At 38.1% G+C, this 25,806-nt stretch overlaps 1 long non-coding RNA gene across 49 annotated transcripts in view; it reads right to left on the bottom strand.

Moving 5' to 3' along the window:
• The window catches only part of LOC147373796 (uncharacterized), a 208,402-nt gene that overhangs the window by 142,397 nt on the left and 40,199 nt on the right, over positions 1 to 25,806 (bottom strand). For all 49 annotated transcript variants that reach the window (XR_015162114.1, XR_015162119.1, XR_015162100.1 and 46 more), the window contains one exon: positions 12,427 to 12,529. This is a non-coding gene — a long non-coding RNA (uncharacterized LOC147373796). The remainder of the gene's footprint in view (positions 1 to 12,426; positions 12,530 to 25,806) is intronic.

Raw genomic sequence — 25,806 nt, 5'->3', positions numbered from 1 at the left:
TGTCCGACTCTTTGCGACCTCATGAACCACAGCACGCCAGGCCTCCCTGTCCATCACCAACTCCCAGAGTTTACCAGTCCCATCACCTCATGGCAAATAGAGGAGGAAACAATAGAAACAGAAACAGACCTTATTTTCTTGGGCTCTAAAATCACTGCAGATGGTGACTGCAGCCATGAAATTAAAAGATGACGCTTGCTCCTTGGAAGAAAAGCTATGACCAACCTAGACAACATATTAAAAAGCAGAGACATTACTTTGCCAACAAAGGTCTGTCTAGTCAAAACTATAGTTTTTCCAATAGTCATGTATTGATGTGAGAGTTGGACCATAAAGAAAGCTGAGCACCAAAGAATTGATGCTTTTGAACTGTGGTGTTGGAGAAGACTCGTGAGAGTCCTTTGGACTGCAAGGTGATCCAACCAGTCCATCCATCCTAAAGGAATATTCACTGGAAGGACTGATGCTGAAGCTGAAGCTCCAATACTTTGGCCATCTGATGGGAAGAACTGACTCATTGGGAAAGATCCCGATGCTGGGGAAGACTGAAGGCTGGAGGAGAAGAGGAGGATAGAGGATGAGATGGTTGGATGGTATCACAGACTTGATGGACGTGAGTGTGAGCAAGCTCCAGAAGTTGGTGATGGACACGGAGGCCTGGTGTGCTGCAGTCCATGGGGCTGCAAAGAATCAGACACAACTGAGAGACTGAACTGAACTGGCCAGGGTCCTCTGTCCATGGAATTTTCCAGGCAAGAATACTGGATTGGGTTGCCATTTCCTACTCCATTCCCCATCCAGAGATTGAACCCACATCTCTTGTGTCTCCTGGATTGGAAGGCAGATTCTTTACCACTGGTGCCTCCTGGGAAGCCCACATTAAAAAGGAAGAAAGATCCCATATAAACAAGCTAATTTTACACCTCAGGGAACCAGAAAAAGAAGAACGAACCAAGCCCAAATTTGGCAGAAGGAAGGAAATAATAAGATTAGAGCAGAAATAAAATAGTGAATAGAAAAACAACAGGGAAAACAACAGGGAAAAACTATCAAAACTAAGACTTGACTTTTTTTTAAAAAACAGCAAAATTGACAAACATTTAGCTAGATTAAGGAAAAGAGGAAACTCAAAATCAGAAATGAAAGAGGAAACATAACTGATGCCACAGAAACTGAAAAATGTAAGAGGCTACTATGAGTAATTATATATCAACAAATTGGATAATCTAGAAGAAATAGAAAAATGCCTAGAAACATACAACCCACCAAGACCAAATCACGAAGAAAGAGCAAATATGAACAGAGTGGTAAGGAGGCTGAATCAGTAGTGAAAAACTCCCCAACAAAGAAAAGCACAGGACCAGTGGTCACTGGTGAATTCTATCAAATAGTTAAAGAAGTATTGTGGATCACAATAAACTGTGGAAAATTCTGAAAGAGATGGGAATACCAGACCACCTGACCTGCCTCTTGAGAAACCTATATGCAGGTCAGGAAGCAAGAGTTAGAACTGGACAGGGAACAACAGACTGGTTCCAAATAGGAAAAGGAGTACGTCAAGGCTGTATATTGTCACCCTGCTTATTTAACTTATATGCAGAGTACATCATGAGAAATGCTGGGCTGGAAGAAGCACAAGCTGGAATCAAGATTGCCAGGAAAAATATCAGTAACCTCAGATAAGCAGATGACACCACCGTTATGGCAGAAAGTGAAGAAGAACTAAAAAGCCTCTTGATGAAAGTGAAAGAGGAGAGTGAAAAAGTTGGCTTAAAGCTCAGCATTCACAAAACTAAGATCATAGCATCCAGTCCCATCACTTCATGGGAATAGATGGGGAAACAGTGGAAACAGTGAGAGACTTTATTTTGGGGGGCTCCAAAATCACTGCAGATGGTGACTGCAGCCATGAAATTAAAAGACACTTGCTCCTTGGAAGAAAAGCTATGACCAACCTAGACAGCATATTAAAAAGCAGAGACATTACTTTGCCAACAAAGGTCCGTCTAGTCAAGGCTATGGTTTTTCCAGTGGTCATGTATGGATGTGAGAGTTGGGACTACAAAGAAAGCTGAGCACTGAAGAATTGATGCTTTTGACCTGTGGTGTTGGAGAAGACTCTTGAGAGTCCCTTGGACTGCAAGGAGATCCAGCTAGTCTATCCTAAAGGAGATCAGTCCTGGGTGTTCATTGGAAGGTCTGATGTTGAAGCTGAAACTCCAATACTTTGGCCACCTGATGCGAAGAGCTGACTCATTTGAAAAGACCCTGATGTTGGGAAAAGATTGAAGGCAGGAGGAGAAGGGGATGACAGAAGGTGAGATGGCTGGATGGCATCACTGACTCAATGGACATGGGTTTGGGTAGACTTCAGGAGTTGGTGATGGACAGAGTCCTGGCGTGCTGCGGTTCATGGGGTCGCAAAGAGTCAGACACGACTGAGCGACTGAACTGAACTGAACTGAAATGAAACCTAATTCTTCTCAAACTGGTCCTAGCATAGAGATAGACATGTAGACTGGAACAGAAGAGAGAGCACAGAAATAAATCCATGACTATAAGGTCCTCAATAAGGGCACCAAGAATACACAAAACAGAAAAAGACAATCTCTTCAATAAACAATGCTGAGGAAACTGGATATCCACAGGCCAAGAATTAAACTGGACCCTTATCTTATGCCACAGAGAAAAGTTGTCTCAAAATGGTTTCAAAACTTAAACATTAAGACCCAAAACTGTAAAACTCCTGGGAGAAAATGCAGGGGAAAAGCTTTATGACACTGAGCTTGCAACAAAAGCAAAAATAGACAAATATCTGTATATTAAACAAAAAAGCTTTTGCAGAACAAAGAAAAGAATTTAACAGAGTGAAAGGAAAATATCTGATAAAGAGTTAATATCCATGATATCAATATTATGGCTGCTGCAACTCAATTAACATAAATAAATATATACACAGATAAATAAATAAATAAGGAAATGATTAAAAATGAGCCAAGGACTTGAATTGGCTTTTCCCCAAAGGAGACATACACACGGCCAACAGAAATATGGAAAGATGCTCAACATCACTAACCATCAGGGAAACGCAAATACACAATGAGATGTCACCTCACACCTGTTACAATACCTGTTATTACACACATACACACACACACACGCGCACGCGCATATAAACAAGTGTTGGCAAGGATGTGAAGAAACTGAAACCCCTGTGCACTGTTGGTAGGAATGTAAAATGCTACATCTGGTATGGAAGACAGTACAAAGGTTCCTTAAAATATCAAAAATAGAACTACCATATGATCCAGCAACTATATATCTGGATATTTATCCAAAACAACTGACATTAGGATGTCAAAGAGATATTTGCACTCCCAACACTTTAATTCTATAACATTCCTTATGCTTTCTCTGTATGCCTGAAATATTCCATAATTTTTAAAAGTAACTTTAAAGGAACATGTATCAGCTATTCTCTACCTTTCCTCTTTTTTTTTTTTTTTTACCAAAATAAAGAAGATAAATGACCTTCATGTGGACAAGAGGTTATCACAGGTGCTCCCACATCTTGAAACAAGACCAAATTTCACAGTGGAAGCAAAGAAAATAGAAATACAGAGTTCTTTTTTTCCTTTTACATTCTTCTTTTGAAATTGAGCAATCTCAAAAGTATTTACAAGTTTGTAACTTGTAAATGTACAAGGAAGGATCATTTGAAATTGGCCGCTGCACAGATAAAGTGCATCACTTCTACAGTAACTGCACCTCTCTTTCTTCTGCTCAAGAAATTATCAAATTTCAAATGAGAAAGAAAGTATAAGACTAACTTTGCTTTTATTACATTTCAAACTCAGTGGTGCCATAGTTTGAACCTGGGCAGTCTGACTCTGAACTTAGACACTGTTTATTACCAGGAACAACCCCCAGAGAAAACTTCTAAAAGTAGGATTCAGAGTAAAAGGAGATGCCAATAGACCTAGCTTTCTAGGTTCAGAACATTTTCCAATATGAAAAATGTTAAAAGTATAATTACAGTTATATAAAACAAAACATGATTTTTGTATTTATAATAAAAAATTAGCAAAATAAAAGGGTTGCCTGGATGACTTAATCAAAGAGCATATTCATGTGAAATACTGCCAGTGTCACTGTATTCAGCTCTGATCTTGTCAATTAAAAAATTTAGTACATTAAAATTAGTTCCACATCCCTAGGGTTGGTTCACAGAACAATGATTTTCCTTGTCCCTATCCAACTTTCTGAGCTATTTTGTGACAGAAAAATATCAAACAATTCAGTAACTTCAAGGAAAAAGGTGCATGGAGGGAGGCAGGATGAAAAATTCATTTTCCTAATTTGGGGCAAACAGATTTTGTACATATCCAAGGCATTGAGATCAAACAATCCCATTTATCTTTCACAGTTCTCAGTGTTAGTCACTCGGTCATGTCCAATTCTTTGTGACCCCATGGACTATAGCCCACCACCAGGCTCCTCTGTCCATGGGATTCTCCAAGCAAGAATACTGGAGTGGGTTGCCCTTCTCTTCTCCAGGCAATCTTCCCAACTCAGGGACTGAACTCTGGTCTCCTGCATTGCAGGCAGATTCTTTACCATCTGAGCCACCAGGAAAGACCTAATTTATCTTCAATCACATTAATTATTCAGGATCACTACTAAGAAACTAAACTTTGGATTCTATATTAAAAGATTCATAGACAGTTGCAAAGAAGGAGGAAAAACAAAATCAAAATTCTCAGATACAGGCAAAAAAAAGGGGGGGGGGGTGTTGTTGACTGGCAGCAGAAATCTCCAGTGATCTATGTCAGCAAAAGCTTTCATATCTTAAAGGAATCTTATTCACAACCCCTTCCTTTACATCATTTTATGTTTCAACAATCTCTTTCCTGACAGTATAAAAAAAACTTTTTCTTTCACATTTTCCCAGCAATCCACTTGTCCCTAACTTTTCAGCCACATCGTGTAAAGAGTTGTGACCTCAGCTCAGGCTGGCAACACAGGCACGCCCTCTTCTGGCACAAAAGGAAACTGCCTGTTTACACTGGCACCCGTGCCCAAGAAATTATTTCTGAATTTTACAGCACTGGGACACATACCTCATGGTCTGCATTTTACAGATGAGGAAAACAGCCTAACTGAGGTCAAGAAACTTACTTCATCAAGGTACGCCAAGCAGGAGGACATTTAAAGCAGGATTTGACCACGTATTATTGAAAGATAAGTTGGAAGCAATGGGTAAAACCTAATTGTAAGTTGTACTGTTTTGACGTAGATTCAAAATAATGGTTTACATAATATTTTTGGTTTAATGTAATATATTCATGATCATTAAAAAATAGAGGAATAGTGAGCAAAATTTTCAGAAGAATTAGAGGAGCTATTTTCCAAACTATTTTTCAATATTTTCAAAAAGTATAAAAATAAGATTACTTTCTGTATCTATTCGTTGGAGCTTCACAGGTGGCTCAGTGGTAAAGAATCTGCCTGCCACTGCAAGAGATGCAGGAGACACAGGTTTGATCCCTGAGTTGAGAAGATCCCCTAGTTGGGGGGAAATGGCAACCCACTCCAATATCTTGCCTGGGAAATCCCACGGACAGAGGAGCCTGGCAGGCTACAGTCTGTGGGGTCAAAAAGAGTTGGACATGACTGAGCAACTGAGCACGTGTGCACATGTGTTACCAGTGCACTTCTTTCAAAAGAAGGACAAGGCAGAAATAATTAGAATTTAAAAAATAATGAACTGTCATCCTCATTTACATGCTAATATCAATGGATATGAATAAGAGTTATGCTTTGTGTTAATGACATGTCAAAAAATTTTAAACCTGTTGATTTCTAAATACCTTTATTAGTAATTAGCAATCCTTATCATAAATTAATATGATTAAAAGTACCTCCTTTACAGGGCTATTTTAAAAGTTAAATGAGCTAATACATATATAAGATGGAGCTATCTTTTCTAAAATTTACCTTTTTAATCTTTATACCAAAGAAGTATAAAGAATGTACTTTATAAGTGATAAAAATGCAGAGACAAGAAGTAGGAAAAAGCAATCAAAAGGAATTACTAAGTTCTTAAACCTGACTGGCTTTCACGTCAGAGACCACCTCCACTCTGTAACTGCCCTGAAGCTCTCATCAGTGATTTTGCCTGTAAACACGAGGCCCACCGCAGCCCGAGATGCTGCACAAGCACAGACCAAGACCACGTCGGTTTTCACTCTCCTCCCTACTGCTCCGTGTGTGTTCTCCCAGAACCCAGACGGGTCAAAGAAGGACATCTTTAAAGTTCAGTCAAGTGTATGCAAATAGCTACAATCCTCTGATAAAACCTCTGGAGTGATTTCTTGGTTTCCCAAACCAACAAGCAAAACAAACAAACCTCCTAGGTGTCTCGTATTCCCACCTCAGTGAATGGTATCCCCACTTGTTGAGACGGCCATGGCCAAAGGTGAACTCAACCTTGATGCCGCTTTCTCTCCTATTCTTCAAATTCAGCCCGCCACAAAGTCACGTCACTCAGACTCACTGCATCTCTTGACGCTATTCTCTCTTCTTTATACCCCATGTCGCAGCTTTATGGTCCCCCCAATCTGGCTAACAGTCAAGTCCTATTCATCCTCCAAATCTCAGCAGTCTACATTCCCTGCTGCAAAGCTTCCTGGAACAATGCCTCTCTGGAGGCCCCTGCCTCCTCCACCTGGAGGCCGACTATGCATCATCAGGCCTCCAACCTCAACTCCATGTGTCTTTTATCCTTGCAGGTATGTCTTATCTTTGGTGTACATGACAAATATGAGAGTCCCTTAAATCTTTGTTGAATAAAGGATTTGCTTTGAGGGGAGAAAAGAAAAAGAAAAATTTGGTTAAATAACTGGTATTTTATCTGGGAAAATGGCTGAATGAATTTTAGGCAAATAATTGGTTGTTTGCAGAACAAATTTTTTTCTGTTTGAATATTTCTGCCTGGAGAATCCCATGGATAGAGGAGCCTGGTGTGCTACAGTCCACAGGGGTGCAAAGAGTCAGACACAACTGAAACGACTTAGCACACACGCACACAGGCTGAACCATAAGCAAGATGTTCTAGAGTTGTTGACTTTTTCATTAAAATTAGGTCATTTTCTAATTTTATCTGAGGATGTAAAATTCAATGTCCCTAGAGACCCTATTTATAGGCTGGTGCAGACGTGGCCAGACCCTGCTCCAGGGGGTTCTCTTGGTTGCACTTTACCTCTCATCCTCAAGGGTCTTATGTCCAGATTTCCTGCTGTCTCCATGTATGTGGGGCTGGGGATAGGTGGGTGGGCACCCCAAGGCCTAGAAGGGTGTGCCTCTCTGTATCTAAAAAATACAGAGGTATTAAGCTGTCATCCATTTCCTTCACGAAGAACTGAGAGGTGGAGGTTAACCTACACTTCTGAACTACTGTGCACGAATACAGTATCAACCTAAGAAACTACCATTTCTTCCAGCCAGAGGGTGCTAAGAGTTGTTCAGCACAAAACCAATCATTCTAAACCAATGTTCACATGTAAGCGAAATGCAGCTGCTGCTGTTACTAAACTCTGGGAAAGGCAACTAATAATGATTTGTTTCACCTTCAGAATCCAAAAAACATTTGACACAAAAATTAATTAATTCAACAGGTCTCACCAAGTATTCCAAAGCAACACAGTACAATGAAATCTGCAATCTGCCCTGTTTATTGAACAGTTGTCTTAATGAGGATTTAAAAATCTGACTGGCCATCCATTTTTTAACGGCTTTATTAAGGTGTAATTTATATACCATGAAAGTAATCCATTTTAACAATACGATCAGATGAGCTTTAGTAAGTTATACATAGACAGCTGCATGACTGTCAACAAAAATACTTCCATCATCCCAACAGTTCCTTCTACCTGTTCACAGCCAACCTCTACTCCCGCTCTGGCCCCAGGCAACCACTGACCTGATCTTTGATTTTTTCTTTTCTAAAAATTTCATATAAATAGCACATTACAACACATAGTCCTTTGTTTCTGGCTTCTGCTAACTGGCATGTTTTTGAGGTTCATTCATGTTATACTAGAGAATGAATTAGGAGTTTGTTCTTTTTCGTGGTTGAGTAATATTCCATTGTACAGCCATCACACATTTTGCTTATCCATTCACCAGATGAGGGATTTGGATTCTTTGTGAATTGTCTATAGTATCTTCTGGATTGTCTACTGTAAATCTGCTATGAATATATGCTTGATTCTTGAATGGACACAATTTTTTTTTACAACCTTATTGGGGTGTTATTGATACACAATAAATCACACAAACTTAAACTATACAATTTGATGAATTTTGATGTATGTATACACCCCTGAAACTATTATGCATAATCAAGATAACGAGTATATACATCACCCCTAAGGCTTCTCTGTGCCCCTCCCTTTCCTTTTCTCCCTCCTCCCCCAAGCCATCCTCAGGCAACCATGGATCTGCTGTCACTATAGATTAGTTTCTATTTTCTAGAATTTCAATTAAATGGTGCTTTGAGGGGGCAATCTGCTTTTTTTATAGAACATACTCATCCTGAGATTCCCCATGCCATTGCATATATGAATAGTCCACTCCTTTTCATTAGGGAGTTGCATTCCAGTGCATAGATTTATCTATTCATCTGTTGGTGGACAGTTACATTATTTCTACTTTTTGGCAACCACAAATAAAGCTTCCAGGAACACTGTGTACGGTCTTTGTCTGGACATATGCTAGTATTTCTCCTGACAGCATATCTATAAGAATGGAATTGCTGGTCACATGTTAAGTGTATGCTGAACTTTTAAAGAAACTGCCAAACTGCTTTTGAACATGGTTGTATCATTTTATATTACCACCAGCAGCATGTAAAGATTCTGGCTTACCTACATCCTTGCCAATGCAGGGACTGTCAGGTTTTTTTTTAATTTTAGTCCTTATAGTGGGTGTGCAGCAATATCTCATTAAGGCTTTAATTTGCATGTCCCTCGTGACTAATGATGTTGAAATGCTTTTCATATGTTTATGTGCCATTCATCTATCTTTCTGGTGAAATGTCTCTTCAAATTTTTGTACATATTTAAATCGGATTGCTGTCTTTTGACTGAATTTTAAGAGTTTTTTATTTTTTTCCTACATGTGCTGGGCTTAGTTGCTCAGTTGTATCTGACTGTTTGTGACACCACGGACAGGCTCCACTGTCTCCAGGCGATCTTCCCAACCCAGGGATCGAACCTAGGTCTCCACACTGCAGGTGGATTCTTTACTGTCTGAGCCACCAGGGAAGCCCAAGAATACTGGAGTGGGTAAGCCTATCCCTTTTCCAGGGAATCTTTCCAACCCAGGAATTGAACTGAGGTTTCCTGCAATGAGGGTGGATTCTTTACCAGTTGAGCTACCAGGAAAGCCCCCTTTTCCTACATACTAATCCTTTATTAGACTTATGTTTTGTGCATTATTTTTCCCTAGTATGTGGCTTGACTTTTCATTTTCTTAAGAGTGGTGTCTTCTGAAGAGCAAAACTTTTATTGTGATGAAATCCAATTTACCGTTTTTCTTTTATACTTCATGCTTTTTATATCCTAATGACTAACTCTGTGTCTTGAGTTAGACAAAGACTTAGTCAGTAGGATATAAAAAGCATGAAGTATAAAAGAAGCTACATTTACTTCTTTACATGTGGGTCTATGATCCACTTTAAGTTGATTTTTGTGTACGTTGTAAGGTAAAAGTCAAGGTACATTTTACTTCATGAGGAAATCCAAACGTTAGTATTTGCTGAAGAGGCTATGCTCTCCCTATTCGATTACCTAGTACCTTTGCTGAAAAGCAACTGACCACATACCTATCTTATTTCTGGATATTGTGTTCCACTGATCTGTATGTTCATCCATATGTAAATACTACACTGTTTTTATTACTATAGCTTTATGGTAAGTTTTGAAAAGAGGCAGTGTAAGTTTTCCAACTTTCTTCTTTTTTTAAAGTTACACTGACTGTTCTAGATCTTCTCCATTTCCGATAGATTTTAGAATTTGTTTGCCAACTTCTATAAATACATTTCTACAAAAAGTCTGTCTGAGACTTTGGCAATGACTTTGTTGAACCTCCAGATCAATCTGGAGAAGACTGCCGCATCACCAATATTGAATCCTCCAACCTATAAACACAGTATATATTCCGACTTACTGAGGGATACTTCAATTTCTCTCAACAAAAGTCTGTAGTTTTAAATATGCAGGACTTACAGTTCTCTTGTTAAATTTATTCCAAAGCATTTTGGTCTTTTGGATGCTACTATGAATGGACTTGTGTTTTCTTGGAATATCATATAAACAGCATCATACAATATGTGACCTTTTGTGACTGTCTTTCACTTAGCATGTTTTCAAGGTTCACACATGTTGTAGCATGTATCAGCTCTTTGTTCATTTTTACTGCCCAATAGTATTATTCTGTTACATGGATGTACCGCATTTTATTCATCTGGTTTTCAGCTGACAGTCTCAGATTTCTAAGGGTTGATGGTTCTTTTAGCAGTAGACTCTATCTCCCCCCATGAAGTGTAGCTTCTGATGTCTTTGCTTTGTTTTTAAACTTTGTAATTCTTATTTGTTTTCTGACCTGGTTCCCTAGGGATTACCTGTGTGCCTGCACAGACAATCACTGCTGCTCACGTGTGTCACCATTCATCTCCCTCTCTCTGTGTCACTCACTTCACTCCAATCGATCATCTCGCCTCCTACCATTTAAACAGGCAAGACACACTCCTGCCTCTAGGTCTTAGCATCTGCTATTCCCTCTACCTAGAACACTCTTCCCCCAAATATCTACAGGGCTCTTTCTCTCACCTTCTTTGGGTCTTTATTCAAATAGTGCCTATCTAGTGAGGCCTTCCCTGAACACTCTTGTTTACAACTGAACCCTTCCCTTGCATTTCTTCCAAAGCATCTATTACCTTCAAATACATTATATATTTTACTTATTTATGTTTTCATTCTGGTTTCACTAATGGAATGCTAACATCATGAAGGCAGGAAGTTTTATTTTTTCATACTGTAACACCAGTACCTAGCAGACTGTCTGGCACATAGCAGGTACTCAGCGAATACTTGATGAATCAAAGAATCATATTCTTAAAACAATGCAGATTTGTATTAATTGATCCATACACAGCCCAGAAGGTTCAAAGCTAAAAGAATGCTGATTAATGGATGACTAAGCATGTGGACTATATACAGGCCAGTTCTATCTATTGGAAATACAACGTAAGCCACAAGTAAGTTATAATTGTCTAGCAGCTACATTAAAAATAAGTAAAAGAAAACAAGTGAAATTAATTTTAATGTTTTGTTCAATCCAATATATCCAAAATATTATCATTTAAACATGTGATTCGTACAAAAATTACTAATAAAATATTTTCAGTCTTTTTTTTTTCACACCAAGTCTTTGAACTTTGGTGCCTATCTTATGCACAGCACATCTCACTTGGGACCAGCCACATTTCAAATGTCAACAGCTCCATGTGGCCACTGGCTACCATATCGGACAGGTCAGATATAGACCAAAGTTAAATAACCCTGTTATAGTAGGGAAGTATCTTGTACATTTATTCACTGTATTTACCTGAGCATTCCAAAATAAGGTCCTGGTACAACCTCATAATTTCCTAGCTTTGTCAAACAGATTCAATGAATATAACAAGAGAACCAGTAGCTTTCATTCTGAAAAACAGTTTATATCAAACTGGCTCAACTCTAAATTTCACAGAGAAATTCTGATTGGAAAGAATGAATGCCCTTCTTTTCTAGTCTCTTTAATTAAGAAACAAAGTCAAATCCAGAGAGATTTTGTAATCTTATCTATATTATCAGGGGAAAAAAAACATTATTTTCAAATAGAAAGAACTTTTAAAATTCTATTTTCAAGAAACAAACAAGCATTTATTTCAAGTTAGCCAAAATACATTTCCTGCTAAAATACAATTTTTGTACAGATATAGTTGCATTTAAGAAATTCATAACAGTTGTCTTACCAATATTTTTGCATTCATAGTAAAAAGCTGAAATAAAACACTAAGGAAAAATTTAATAAGCTCTTAAAATTTTAATATATACAGTTAGGTCCTTAATATGATTCTTAAAAGCTAAACCATTATATATAGAAAATGTTTTCATTAATTTTTTTATTATCAGGGGATTAATTTCTTCCAGAATCCCAGTATTTAAAAATATTCACTTACTGGAACTGTAATAATTGCCATCATTATTCGACAACAAAATTTAAAGAATCCAATTAAAATGCCTGATAATTTAAAACCTAAATGTTAAAAAATTTTCTTTTTTTAGGCAATAAATTAAAGCAGATACAGCATCTACTTACTCAGATGTTACAGGAGGTTTTCTTATCTGGCAGGTTTGAGCTCAGATCATCAGCAAGGCACAGAGAAACTCCAGATGGTAAAATGTCCCAAACTCTCTTTACCCTGAAAAGCATAAATAAAATGCCAGTGTGAGTAAGAAAACTCAAGTTACAACCAAGATAGAACTCTCCGGAGTGGCCTGTCTAGATAGGGAGTAACTTCTGTTTCTTTTCTTCTTTTTTTTTTTTAAAGTGAGGGCTCACAACAAGTTAATTCACGGTCCTGGAGTTGTGGGTGACCTGACACAGCAATACTTGGTATTATAACCGCTCTTCTGTTTTAAGAAATCTCTTTGGGAGGAAGCCTAAATTAGAACAATAAAATATGCATCCTGTACTGTAATGTGATGGTTTTTTCACCAGTCTGACTCTTCAACTGGAGAGATTAGAGACCTATCTCTAATCACATAATTTATCCTAAAACTAAGATACTTGTGAAAATGAAAAGGCAAACTTTTGAAATTTTTTAAATCAATAAACTGTTTTTATGATATTATTTTTTCATAAAAAATAAAAAATAATGTACATCCATTAAAGCAAAAGATTTAAGGTTCTTTATATTATATGGACACTTAAAATATCATAAGTAGACTAATTATTCTTGGTGTATATTCATGTACTTCAATCCATTTTATTAAAGAGTCTGTCTCTGGTATTGTGTCATTGATATTTTTTCTGGAAAACATGTTTGGAAAAAAGCTTATTATTTGAAATTTTTCACCAAGTTACCACAATCTTTTTTAAAGTTTTATTTTAAGTAAGCTGAAATTACTGACATCTTCATCTGACTCTTCTCCATTAATGTTATTTTTAACAAGAAAATGTTCTTTTCACAGGTGCTGAAAAACCTGATAAGCTTTAAGGCAAATTCTGCTAAGTAGAGGATATTCTCAGTTCTATTTTTTAATAACAAAGTTGTAAAATCTCAGTCTATTTTATAGATACTATCTTTCTGCCTAAATTGGAGCTCTTTTTTCCCACTCTTGCCCCCTCCAATCCATTCACCATGACAGTGCAGCTCAGGTAGATTCCCACCCCCCTCTCAGTGCAAACTTAACCTGTAACTTACCATCTAGAAGCTTTTCAATGGCTTCCCATTGCTACCAGGATATAACCTCAAAGCTTAAAAGGCCCCCAAAGCCCAGCACAATCTGCTTCCTTTCTGTCTCTTAGGCAGCTCTGGTGACCTCTCAGGTCCCTGGGAGCATCAAGCTCTGCCCTGCCCCAGGCCTTCACACGCTCTGCTCCCTCTGCTTGGAATGCTTTTCTTCTTGATCCATCTTTATTTGCCGGACCATCTTTCCTATCTGAGATGCCTTCTCATCTTACCCAATCCAGAGTATACCAAGACATCCTCTCTTTTTCTCTCAAAAGGAGTCCATACTTTTCCTTTGAGGCATTCACTGCAATCTATATTTGTGTTTTTAGGGGGTCTACCTCCACCGGGTGGTAAAAACGTCACCAGAGGTTGTAGATTGTTCGTTTGACTCACCTCCTAATCACTGTTCTTTACCCAGACCCGGTTTGATCCCTGGCACTTGGTTAACCTTCAGAAAATGTTTGATGAATGAATGAATGAAAGACTGAAAAGGAGAGGGGTACAGGGACAAAGGACAATCTAGTTATTTCAGCTAACCTGTTATCTATGACCAACACAATTCATTATCCTAAATCCAACTACACCATCAATTTCCTCCTCTATATAGGATTATTTTCATCAGTGCAAAAACAGTCTATACTTTCTTCCAACCTGAGAGACAGACAGACACACAGACACATACACACACCCCCTTCTTCTGACCCCACGTTTCCATGAATTAATTCCCCATTATTCTAATGCAATTTCACAGGAATACCCAGAAGGGCTGACTATTTCTGCTGTCTCCAATTCTTTCCTCCTCTTCTTATTTGAGCCCACTCCAATCAGGCTTGACAGAAGCCTGATTACTCCCCTGAAACTATTCTTGTTGTCACCAATGACTTCCACCTTAAACTACCCAGCAGCCAGGTACTTTAATGAATTCTCTAATCCATTTAAACAAGTTCATCACAGTCACCTTTGAGCAGATACCACTGCTATCCCCAGAGAGAAGATCCTCTCTTTCTTTAGACACTTTCTTGCTTGGTTTCCAGGACACCATACTACTGACCCTCCTCCTGCTTCACTGGCCATTTCTTCTTAGACTTCACATTGTCTCAGTCTCTTAATGCTAGAGTGACCCAAGGCCCTCGGTTCTCAGATTTCTCTTCTATCCGTACTCCCTCCCCTTGGTCATCTCAATGGGTCTCTCATCACTTTAAATACCACCTACAAGAACTCAAGGCTTGTATTTTCAGCTGCCTCTTTGACATCTCCCACAGATGTCTACCAGACACTTCACATTTAACATCACCCCATGACAAAGCTGCTCATGTTCTCCCCAAGGCTGATGCTCCTACAGGCTTCCCCATGTTAGTAAATGACAATTCAACCCTCCAAGTCATCTTTGCCTTTTCTCTTTCCTTAACATCCCATTTCCAATCCATCAGTAAATCCCATTGGCTCTTCCTTAAAAACATACCTAAATTCTGCCTATTTCTCCCTATCTCCACCGCCACTACTGCCATCCAAGCCTTTATCATCCCCATCTGATTATTACAAGAAGCTCCCAGCTGATTCTTTCCTTGCCTCACCACATACTATTCTCAAAACAAAAGACCAGAGTCATACAGATAAAACAAAATCAGATCATGCCACTCCTTAAAACCCAGCAACTGTTTCCTTTCTCATCACAGTAAAAGCCATTTTTCTTTTTACTCTTCCCCCTGGAGAATTTCAGGTTCTTAGGGGAAATATTTTTTGTTTTGATTGATACTATAGCCCTCTGGTGGCACGAAAATGCCAGGGACATAACAGGTCTCCAGTAAACATTTATTGAATTTTTAAAAAGTTTGAAAACAGGACCATGGGTAGGCAATTCAACTAAATCTTCAGACTCTACTGTTCTTAACAGCAGGCTCTTAAGAGAGCATGGACCATGCAGTTATAATTAAATTTTGCACAGTAACTTGCACACAAACTCTTAATATAATTTCATCATTGATGGCATATTTCCCACTGAAATTTTAGCTTCCAATATTATATGAATATTACTAACTTTAAAAGTTAAGCAGAACATTTTAAAATATGACATCTGGGCCTCAATCTCAACACCAATTCCCTCGACTTCTACTGAAACTACCCAGCCGCTTCCTCCTTCGTGGAGGTACATGCTTAGTTATTGATGCTCTGCTGTGAGCACTGTCTTGACAGTGGCTCTGGAGCTCTCACTGTTACATTACTTGCTGCTCTATTTGTCAGGTGACCCTGCAGACATGCAGAGGCTTAGACTATCCTGAATAGCAGGAAGAATAGTGACTCAGAGTCCAGCTATGGCTGCTTTCTTTTTCAAGGTTCTTCTTTCAACTTCTTGAATCTATCTATTAACGCTATAACTCTTCCAAAGGCATTTCTCAGCCTATAGCCAACTGTTTCCAAGGTCTTTTTCATGAATAAGCCTGTCTTCCAACAGTTTCATGACTCCTACAGGCTGTACCAGCCCACACACTCTTCCATTTTCAACCCAGGACTCCACGCTTCCTCTTGGTTCTTAGCAGACTCTACATAAGAATATTTTATCAGTGCAGTATCTTCATGTGATAATTAAATTCACAGAGAAATCTGGAGCAAGCTGAATACTGATACAATCATTCTACTCTCAATCACTGTTAGACCTTATCTCGTTTCACCAAAAAGTTCAAAACCATTTGCAGTTTTTTGAACTATCAACAACCTATAATTTAATGAGAAGCTATACACTTTCAACATACGTCATTCTTGTTTTTCTTAAGTATCACTATAAAACAACACTGCTAAAATCAGGATAGATACCAACATGCTTAAAAACACATATTAATATGACCCAGTATATGTATGGCCATCATCAGTATCATGAGAGGATGATAAACTAACATATACTAAGTACTTACTATGTACGGGCATTTTATCCTCCTCATCATATGCAATCCTTATCATAGTCTTGTATGACAGGTACATATCACCAGACTTTAATCCCCTCCCCACCCCAGTGAGTGAAAGTTGCTCAGTCGTGTCTGACTCTTTGCTACCCCATGGACTGTCCATGGAATTCTCCAGGCCAGAATACTGGAAGTGGGTAGCCTTTCCCTTCTCCAGGGGATCTTCCCAACCCAGGGATTGAACCCAGGTCTCCCGCATTGCAGGCAGATTCTTTACCAACTGAGCCACAAGGGAAGCCCAAGAATACTGGAGTGGGTAGCCTATCCCTTCTCCAGCGATCTTCCTGACCCAGGAATCGAATCGGGGTCTCCCACGTTGCAGGCAGACTCTTTATCTACTTTGTCCCATTCTCCTCCTGCCCCACAATCCCTCCCAGCATCAGAGTCTTTTCCAATGAGTCAACTCTTTGCACGACGTGGCCAAAGTATTAGAGTTTCAGCCTCAGCATCAGTCTTTCCAATGAACACCCAGGACTGATCTCCTTTAGAATGGACTGGTTGGATCTCCTTGCAGTCCAGGGGACTCGCAAGAGTTTTCTCCAACACCACAGTTCAAAAGCATCAGTTCTTCGGCACTCAGCTTACTTCACAGTCCAACTCTCACATCCATACATGACCACTGGGAAAACCATAGCCTTGACTAGACGGACCTTTGTTGGCAAAGTAATATCTCTGCTTTTCAATATACTATTTAGGTTGGTCATAACTTTCCTTCCAAGGAGTAAGCGTCAGCTATTAGTGACTCAACTTTAAGGAGTGCTTGGTCAATTTTTACCAAAATGAGTAGCTAATAATTAAAACTGTTTTATCTGATAAACCTGTAGAAGTCAACTTACACCTGTACGACAGGCTTAAGTGTTTAAAAGTTTTTTCAGTTGATTCACCGTAGCAGGTCTAAGGGATACAAACATTCTTTAAAGAAACTATACTATTATGACTACTGAAGTTTTTCATAGAAAAGATGAATAGTTTGTTATATTTGGCCTTTACTTATTTCTCTACATGGAAACTGTCTCTTAAATTACTCTGTTATGAAAACTTATACTAATGAGCATTTTTTCCTTGGGGGAAAAAAAAAGATTTCAAGGTTGTCCTTGACTCTTTAGTGAACTAGACTTCTGAGTTGGACAAATCCAGCTCTTGAAATTCCTTGAAAAATGCTACTTTCATCCTTTAAAGCTTAAAAGCTTCACATTAATCTATAAAATAAACTATCTCTACTGAAAGTACTGTCACAGAACTTGAGGATGAACAGAATAAAATCAGCACCAATATAAAAGCCACACTGACAACACTGAATATTTAGAGAAACAAACAACTGAACGGTGCTACTGACCACCACAGTGCCCGAAGCCCCTTCCCCAGTGCATTTTCACAGCAGAGCAGCTGGATTGCTGGCTCCCAGAGCCCCCGCCCCACCCCTACGGTGCACGCACCTCCCAGGCCAGGTTCCCGTGGCCTCCTCAGGCTCTGGGGAGCCCAGTCCACGTGAGCTGCACTCCTGGGTCTTTTACATAACTGTGGTTGAAGATATTTTTCACAAGGTTCTTTAAACAAAGATTCACGTGATAAATTTCTGCTCAACTTTAGTTCCAGGAAATGTTTGGTTTCTGCAGCTGTTTATATGCTTCCGGTTGTCAGGACATGAAAACGACATAATTCTGTTTCTTTTTCTTACTTGAGCAACTAGAAAATGTGAAATCAAAGATATTGCCCAAATCTCTCACCACTGACAGATGGGAATACTTAATCCTTCAACTTCTTTTAGTTGAGATTGGTTTTACTTTTTTATAAATTTACTTTACCTTTTTGGCCTGAAATGTGTAAGTTGCTTTAAGTGTTTGCAGAAGCAACGAAAGTTGCTAAATGTAAAACATAAAAGACATATATAATGTTTGACATGCTTATACATCCCAGAATAAAATTCAAAAAACAGAGAAAATACACTGAGAAGGCACAAACGCCCAGAATTAAACTCTCTGTTATATAAAAGATACAGAAGATTCCACAGAGAAACGAAACAGCACTCTATCTTATTTAAACCCGGTTAACCAGTTTGAATACTCAAATAGGTTCTTGGTTGAACCTCCCTAGCAATACTAAAAAGTCTGAAATTTTTACAAAGTATTTTACTAAGACAGCTCTCAAACATTATTTTGAAAAATAAAAACATTTTAGAAAAGTGAATTAAACTAGGTTTATGACAGGTGTATGCTTGAAGTCACTTCATTTGTAAAATAGTCCAGATTACAGGTGTGCGTTCTATAACCATAATCAGCCAAGAACTGTTTCTAGTTCCTTCACTTCTTTTCAATACTGAGGTTCAGTAATAAGTCAATAAAGTAATAAGTGATAAAAGTATCCATCCAGTAAATAAGTATTTATTATAATTTTTATATTCTTTTCTCAAAGCATTTATAACCTATAAAAAGGCAGACATTATAGCAAAATTATATCTTACAAATATGAACGTTCCAACAAGAGAAAAAAAGGATGAAATTATGTAGGCCATAAGTTTGTACTTATACTATCTGACTGATACAGCAAAAAGAGAGAGCCAATCAATTGTAAAATGCACACTAGCCATGATGCAATGATATGTCTCAAGAGAAACAGAATTTGCCCTGGTATGCAAATCTGAGAAATATTTCTCTAGCAGATCACTATACAATAATACACTGGGGTCTTTAATACTATCCCTGACAGGCTCATCCAGCAGTTTCTTAGAGCATACAACATACAGTAAAAACATAAAGCTCTTAAGATTATCTGGATGAATAAAAAAGACAGAAAACCTAGAAAGTCTGTCTAATACAACTTTCTGTGACGATATTCTAGATATTCTAAATCTATACTGTCCAGTACAGTAGCTACTGCCGCTGCTGCTGCTAAGTCACTTCAGTCGTGTCCGACTCTGTGTGACCCCATAGACGGCAGCCACCAGGCTCCCCCGTCCCTGGGATTCTCCAGGCAAGAACACTGGAGTGGGTTGCCATTTCCTTCTCCAATGCATGAAAGTGAAAAGTGAAAGTGAAGTCGCTCAGTCGTGTCCAACTCTTCGCGACCCCATGGACTGCAGCCTACCAGGCTCCTCCATCCATGGGATTTTCCAGGCAAGAGTGAGGCTAAGACAACCAAGAAACTGAATTTTTAATTACTTTTAATTTTAAAAAATTTTATTTAATTTTTATTTTAATAACTATAAGGCAAATACCTACCCACTGGACCATACAGGTCTAAAACATTAGTTATCAAACTTGTTTTAGTAGCAAAACCATTTTTGAGTTGACAAACATACACCAAACCTAATATATTAAAAAAAAGTAAATGGTATATTATATATAAGTTCAAATTTATAATATTAATATAGTCAATGTGAATATGGAGAAGGCAATGGCAACCCACTCCAGTACTCTTGCCTGGAAAATCCCATGGATGGAGAAGCTTGGTGGGCTGCAGTCCATGGGGTCGCTAAGAGTCAGACACAACTGAGCGACTTCACTTTCACTTTTCACTTTCCTACATTGGAGAAGGAAATGGCAACCCGCTCCAATGTTCTTGCCTGGAGAATCCCAGGGATGGGGGAGCCTGGTGGGCTGCCGTCTATGGGGTCGCACAGAGTTGGACATGACTGAAGCGACTTAGCAGCAGCAGCAGCAATGTGAATATGAGTTTTCCAGTGGCTAAAAACTAGAAATTGACAGTTATAAGTGCGAGTTATAAACTCAAATCAGTCTCAGTAAACACTTACTTCTGTATTTCGCTTGGATACACTGTGCACTATGAGAGACTTACAGCTACACATTCTGAGCTACCCAATTACCAAAAGCCACACATAGCAGCCATCTACTCAGAAAGCATAAGAAGAAAGCACAGCATGCCAGCAGGGAAGCTTCAGGTGTTTCTCTTCATGGGAAGAGTCATCCCAGAAGTTCACATGGCCAAATAAGAAGCTATTCTCTTGGGCATTCAGATGACAGCTCAGATGCAAGGAAATGAGAATCACAGGGTCACAGTGACTTAGAAGCCTTCTGTCTCAAACAGAAACGAATACCTCAAAAATGATCTTAGCCACAGCCTCCAGGTCCCCATGAATTTCATACTCATCGCTGAAAAGTGCCCCTCCCAGGGAAGCTCAAAGTTATTGCTTCTAATCAAGAATTCAGAGTTCACATATAGCTCCTCCCAGACCAAACACATTCACCAATAAAGGTCATTTTCACCATTAGCAATGTTGCCTAGTAACACGGTTAACTTTCCATTTTTATCATAATTCAGAGGAACTGAACAGAAAGTTCATCCAGGGTTACTTTTGTCCTGAGAGAATGAGAATGGCTCTGTTAATTCTTTACCCACCTTCATGATTAAAAAAATAATAATCCTAGCATATCAAGAATAAAAAAGAACTTCCTTAGCTTCTTTCAAAAACCTGTAACAAAATCGTATTAGTGATTAAATACTGTAAGTATTTCCTTTAAAAGCCAGGAAATTAGACCAAGAAGACTATAACCATAACTTCTGTTCAAGGCACAGTGGTCCTAATCAATGTAACAGAAGAAATCAAAATGAGATATAAAATTTTAAATGAAATGATAAAAATTTCTCTAAGTGATAATTTATACAGGGACTTATGAAGACAAGATATTAAAAGTAATATAAAAACAAAATCATTAATGTTGCTAGATATAAGGTTAATATACAAAAACTAATTCCTAGAAGTCACAGAACATAATTTGGTAATTTAACTAGGAAAAGCTACCATTTAAAATGTCAACTTAATAAAAAAAAAAAAAAAAAACAGTTCATATAGTAAAAAGACTTGTAGCAGCTGCCTGAGGTATGGGGTGGGGGGAAGTAAAATGAGGAAGGGGGTTTCAGGGTACAAATAGTCATGGGGATGTAACATACATCCCCATGATGCTAATTGGTGATTAGAGACACTAATACTCTACTGCATATTTGAAAGTAACTACGAGAATGAATCTTGAAAGTTCTCATCATAAACAAAAAAATTGTGTCATTAGATATGGCAACATGTCACCTGAACTTACTGTGGTGGTGAATTTGTAATATATACAAAAATAAAAATCATTACATTGTGCAAGTGAAACAACTATAATATTATGCAACTATACTTCAATAAGAAAGGAAAAAGGAAAGGTAAGGAGGGAAAAGAACAGAAAGAAAGAAACAGAAAAAGAAAGAAGGCAACTAAAAGATACAAGCTTTCTAATAATAAATTTCCAGTAATGAAACTAACAAGAAAGTTATCAGGTGCATAGGAGGAAATCAGTGTTGAGTAAATAAAAAAAATATACCATGTTTATAGACAAAGACCTAATTAATATTCTTAAATTGAGTGGAATTTCACTATGAGTCTAATAAAACTCTCTACAAGGTCTTTCATGGATAAGTTGGTCCTTCCTGTGGTCATGTATGGATGTGAGAATTGGACTGTGAAGAAGGCTGAGCACCGAAGAACTGATGCTTTTGAACTGTGGTGTTGGAGAAGACTCTTGAGAGTCCCTTGGACTCCAAAGAGATCCAACCAGTCCATTCTGAAGGAGATCAGCCCTGGGATTTCTTTGGAAGGAATGATGCTAAAGCTGAAACTCCAGTACTTTGGCCACCTCATGCGAAGAGTTGACTCATTGGAAAAGACTCTGATGCTGGGAGGGATTGGGGGCAGGAGGAGAAGGGGACAACAGAGGATGAGATGGTTGGATGGCATCACTGACTCGATGGACCTGAGTCTGAGTGAACTCCGGGAGTTGGTGATGGACAGGGAGGCCTGGCGTGCTGTGACTCATGGGGTCGAAAAGCGTAGGGCACAACTGAGCGACTGAACTGAACACAAAATTCTTAAGAAAAATAGAGCTAAGAATAAATAGCCTTGCCAAACTTGAAGGAGAACACAGGCAACACGCCCTCCAGAATGTTAGGTTTTATACTGAACCATGGTAAGTTACACAGTACAGACAAATGAAAGTCATAGAACACCTACAGAAAAACATGTGTGTTTGGAAATTTGATATTTAACAGTGATAGTGCTGCAAATCAGGGGGGAAAGGATGGACTATCAAACAGTGGTGCTAAGACATAAGCCATCTATAAGGAAGTAAAATTAAACCCATGTTTCACACCATACAAAAACATCATCAGGCAAACTAAAGAGATAAATGTGAAAAAAAATTAAAACTTTTTAGAAAAAAAAATCCTTGCTGTAACGAGGGCTTTTAAAAATGAGATACAAAAAGCAAAAATCGAAGTAGAAGACCAATAAACATTACTATGTCAAATTTTTTAAAACATTCTAAACAATAAAAGATTCAAACTTTAAAACAAATGAAAAAAATTAAGCCACGGACTGAGAAAAGATAGTTTAATAACCAACAAAGTGTTAATTTACAGAATACATGAAAAACTCCTAAAAAATCAAAAAGTAAACATAAACAATTGAATTGATACAACAGAGAACAACTGTGGGTAGCCAATTAGAAGGAAATCTGAGTGAAAAATACACACAAAGTGTCCACACTTAGTACAAAGAAAATTAACACCAAAATGAGATAGAATTTTATATCAGGCTGGCAAAATATCATATAGTAATAAAAAATTTTAACAGATTCAGCCACTTTGCAGAGCAATTTGGCAATACTTAATAAAGGTAGCGAAGCCTGTATCTGTAACCAAGCAATTCCACTCCTGAGTATGTGTACTAGAGAAACTGGCACGTCCTTAAGGAGGTGTATCTGAGAGTATTTGTTAGCACTCTTTGTAACAGTAAAAAATTGGAAGCAACCCAAACACGAATTAACAGGAGAATGGATAAACATACGGTGGTACAGTCTTAACATGAAATACTACACATATTTAAAAGAATCAAGGACAGCTATAAATACCGAAGATAAACAAATCTTAGCAGAAACACAAAGAACAATGTCAGCTTCGGCACAGCCAGAGATATAATCAATAGACTGAAAAGGCAATCCACAGAATAAGAGAAAACATCTGCATATATATATCTGAATAGTGGTTAATATCCCAACTCTATAAGTATCTTCTACAACTCAAGAGCAAAAAATTCAAGAAACCTTCTATTTAAACAGATTTTTCCTTAAAGAAGACATATAAACAGCCAACAGGTACATGAAAAGATGTTCAACACTACTATCATGATGGAAATGTACATCAAAATCACAATGAGATTATTATCACCTCACGCCTATTAGGATGGCCATTATTAAAAAAAAACAAAAACAGAAGTAACAAGTGCTGGTAAGTATGTGTATAAACTGGAATCCTTGTGTGCAGACGCTGAGAATGTAAAATGGTACAGTTGCTATGGAAAACAGTAGTGGCTGCTCCTTAAAAACAGAACTACCAAATGATTCCACAGTTCCACCTGTGGATCTTTATTCAAAAGAATTTAAAGTGGGATCTCATAGGGATATCTATACGCCCATGTTCACTGCAACATTATTCACAATAGCCAAGAGGTGGAAACAATCTAAATGTCTTCATTTAGGAAATGTCTTCTGATTCATTCATCAGTGGGTGAATGAATACAGAAAACGGGTTGTAAACATACAATGGAATATTATTCAGCCATAAAAAGAAGGAAGTCCTGTCATATGTGTCATGGATGAACCTTGAGGACATTACGCTAAGTGAAATAAGCCAAATACAGAAAAACAAACGGTGCATGATTCCACTTATATCATAAGGTAGCTGCTGCTGCTGCTGCTAAGTTGCTTCAGTCGTGTCCGACTCTGTGCGACCCCATAGACGGCAGCCCACCAGGCTCCCCATCCATGGGATTCTCCAGGCAAGAACACTGGAGCGGGTTGCCACTTCCTTCTTCGATGTGTGAAAAGTGAAGTCGCTCAGTTGTGTCTGACTCGCGACCCCATGGACTGCAGCCCTCCAGGCTCCTCCGTCCATGGGATTTTCCAGGCAAGAGTACTGGAGTGGTGCCATTGCCTTCTCTTAATAAGGTAGCTAAAGCAGTCAAATTCATAGAAGTAGGAAGTAGAAGAGTGGCTGCCACAAACTGGAGGGGAGCGGCAAATGGAGTTGCTGTTCAGTAGGTGCACAGGTTCAGTCATGCAAGATGAAGAAGTTCTAGAGCTCTGCTGCCCGGTACTGTGTGTGGAGTTAATAATAATGTACCACACACTTAACATTTTAAGAGGGAAGATCTCATGTGTTTTTCAGCACAACTAAGAAAAAAATGTTTGAAATCATATAAATAATACTATATACACATGTGTGTGTGTGTATATATTTATATATGTATGTATGTGTATATATATATGTATGCTCAGTGACTTCAGTCGTGTCTGACTCTTTGTGACCCTATCTACTGTCCTCTGCCCACGGGATTCTCTAGGCAAGAATACTGGAGTAGGTTGCTATGCCTTCCTCTAGGGCATCGTCCCAACCCAAAGATTGAACCCGCATCCCCTGAGTCTCCTGCATTACAGGCAGATTCTTTACCCATTGAGCCACCTGGGAAACCCCATACACATGTATGTATGAATATGTATGTATACAGTTGTATACAAAGGCAGTAAGAGCACAAAGTACTCTTATTGTGTGGAGTATTAAACACTAAATTCAAGACAGAGGTTTCAAACTAGTAAGGAGGAAGAAAGGAGAATGGGGCCAAAAATGCTAAACAGGAAGTTTCTATTTTCTCTGTGATATTTTATTACTTAAAAAAAAATATTTTAAAACTGATAATATTTAAACAAATATTTTAAAACTTATAGTATTTGATAATTTATTTTTACTTTCAATTTGTTTTTCTGTATGTTTGAAATATATTATTACAGAAACAAATTTTTTATAACCTAGTAAATATTAAGAACATTTTCTTCCTTTTTAAGCAATTGGTATAGTTCATCTTCTCTAATAACAAAAGATTCCATGGGGGAGGATGGGCCTGAAATTATATCAAAATTGAGTTTGTGTGTAGATTCACTCTCCTCAGAAGAGAAACCACAGATTTCATCAAAGGGGTCTGTGACTCAAAATGTTGAGAACCATGAACATAACTGTTGATATTTGCCATTTTTCAGCAGGCAACAATAAAACAGAACCCCTGGGTACTTACCTGAAAAAAAAATGAAAATGCCAACTTGGAAAGTGAACATTCCTGCGTTCACTGCGGTATTATTTACAACAGCCAAGACATGAAAACAAACTAAGTATACAATGACAAATAAATAGAGAAAATGTAGCATATATACACAATGTAATATTATTCAGTCATAAAAAAGA

The sequence above is a fragment of the Bos grunniens genome, chromosome 4 (assembly GCF_055505025.1).
Source record: "Bos grunniens cultivar Pamir isolate PY7600 chromosome 4, Bosgru_T2T1.0, whole genome shotgun sequence".
Classification (NCBI taxonomy): domain Eukaryota; kingdom Metazoa; phylum Chordata; class Mammalia; order Artiodactyla; family Bovidae; genus Bos; species Bos grunniens.
Note: the sequence above shows the minus strand (reverse complement) of the source record. Positions and strands in the feature narration are given on the sequence as shown.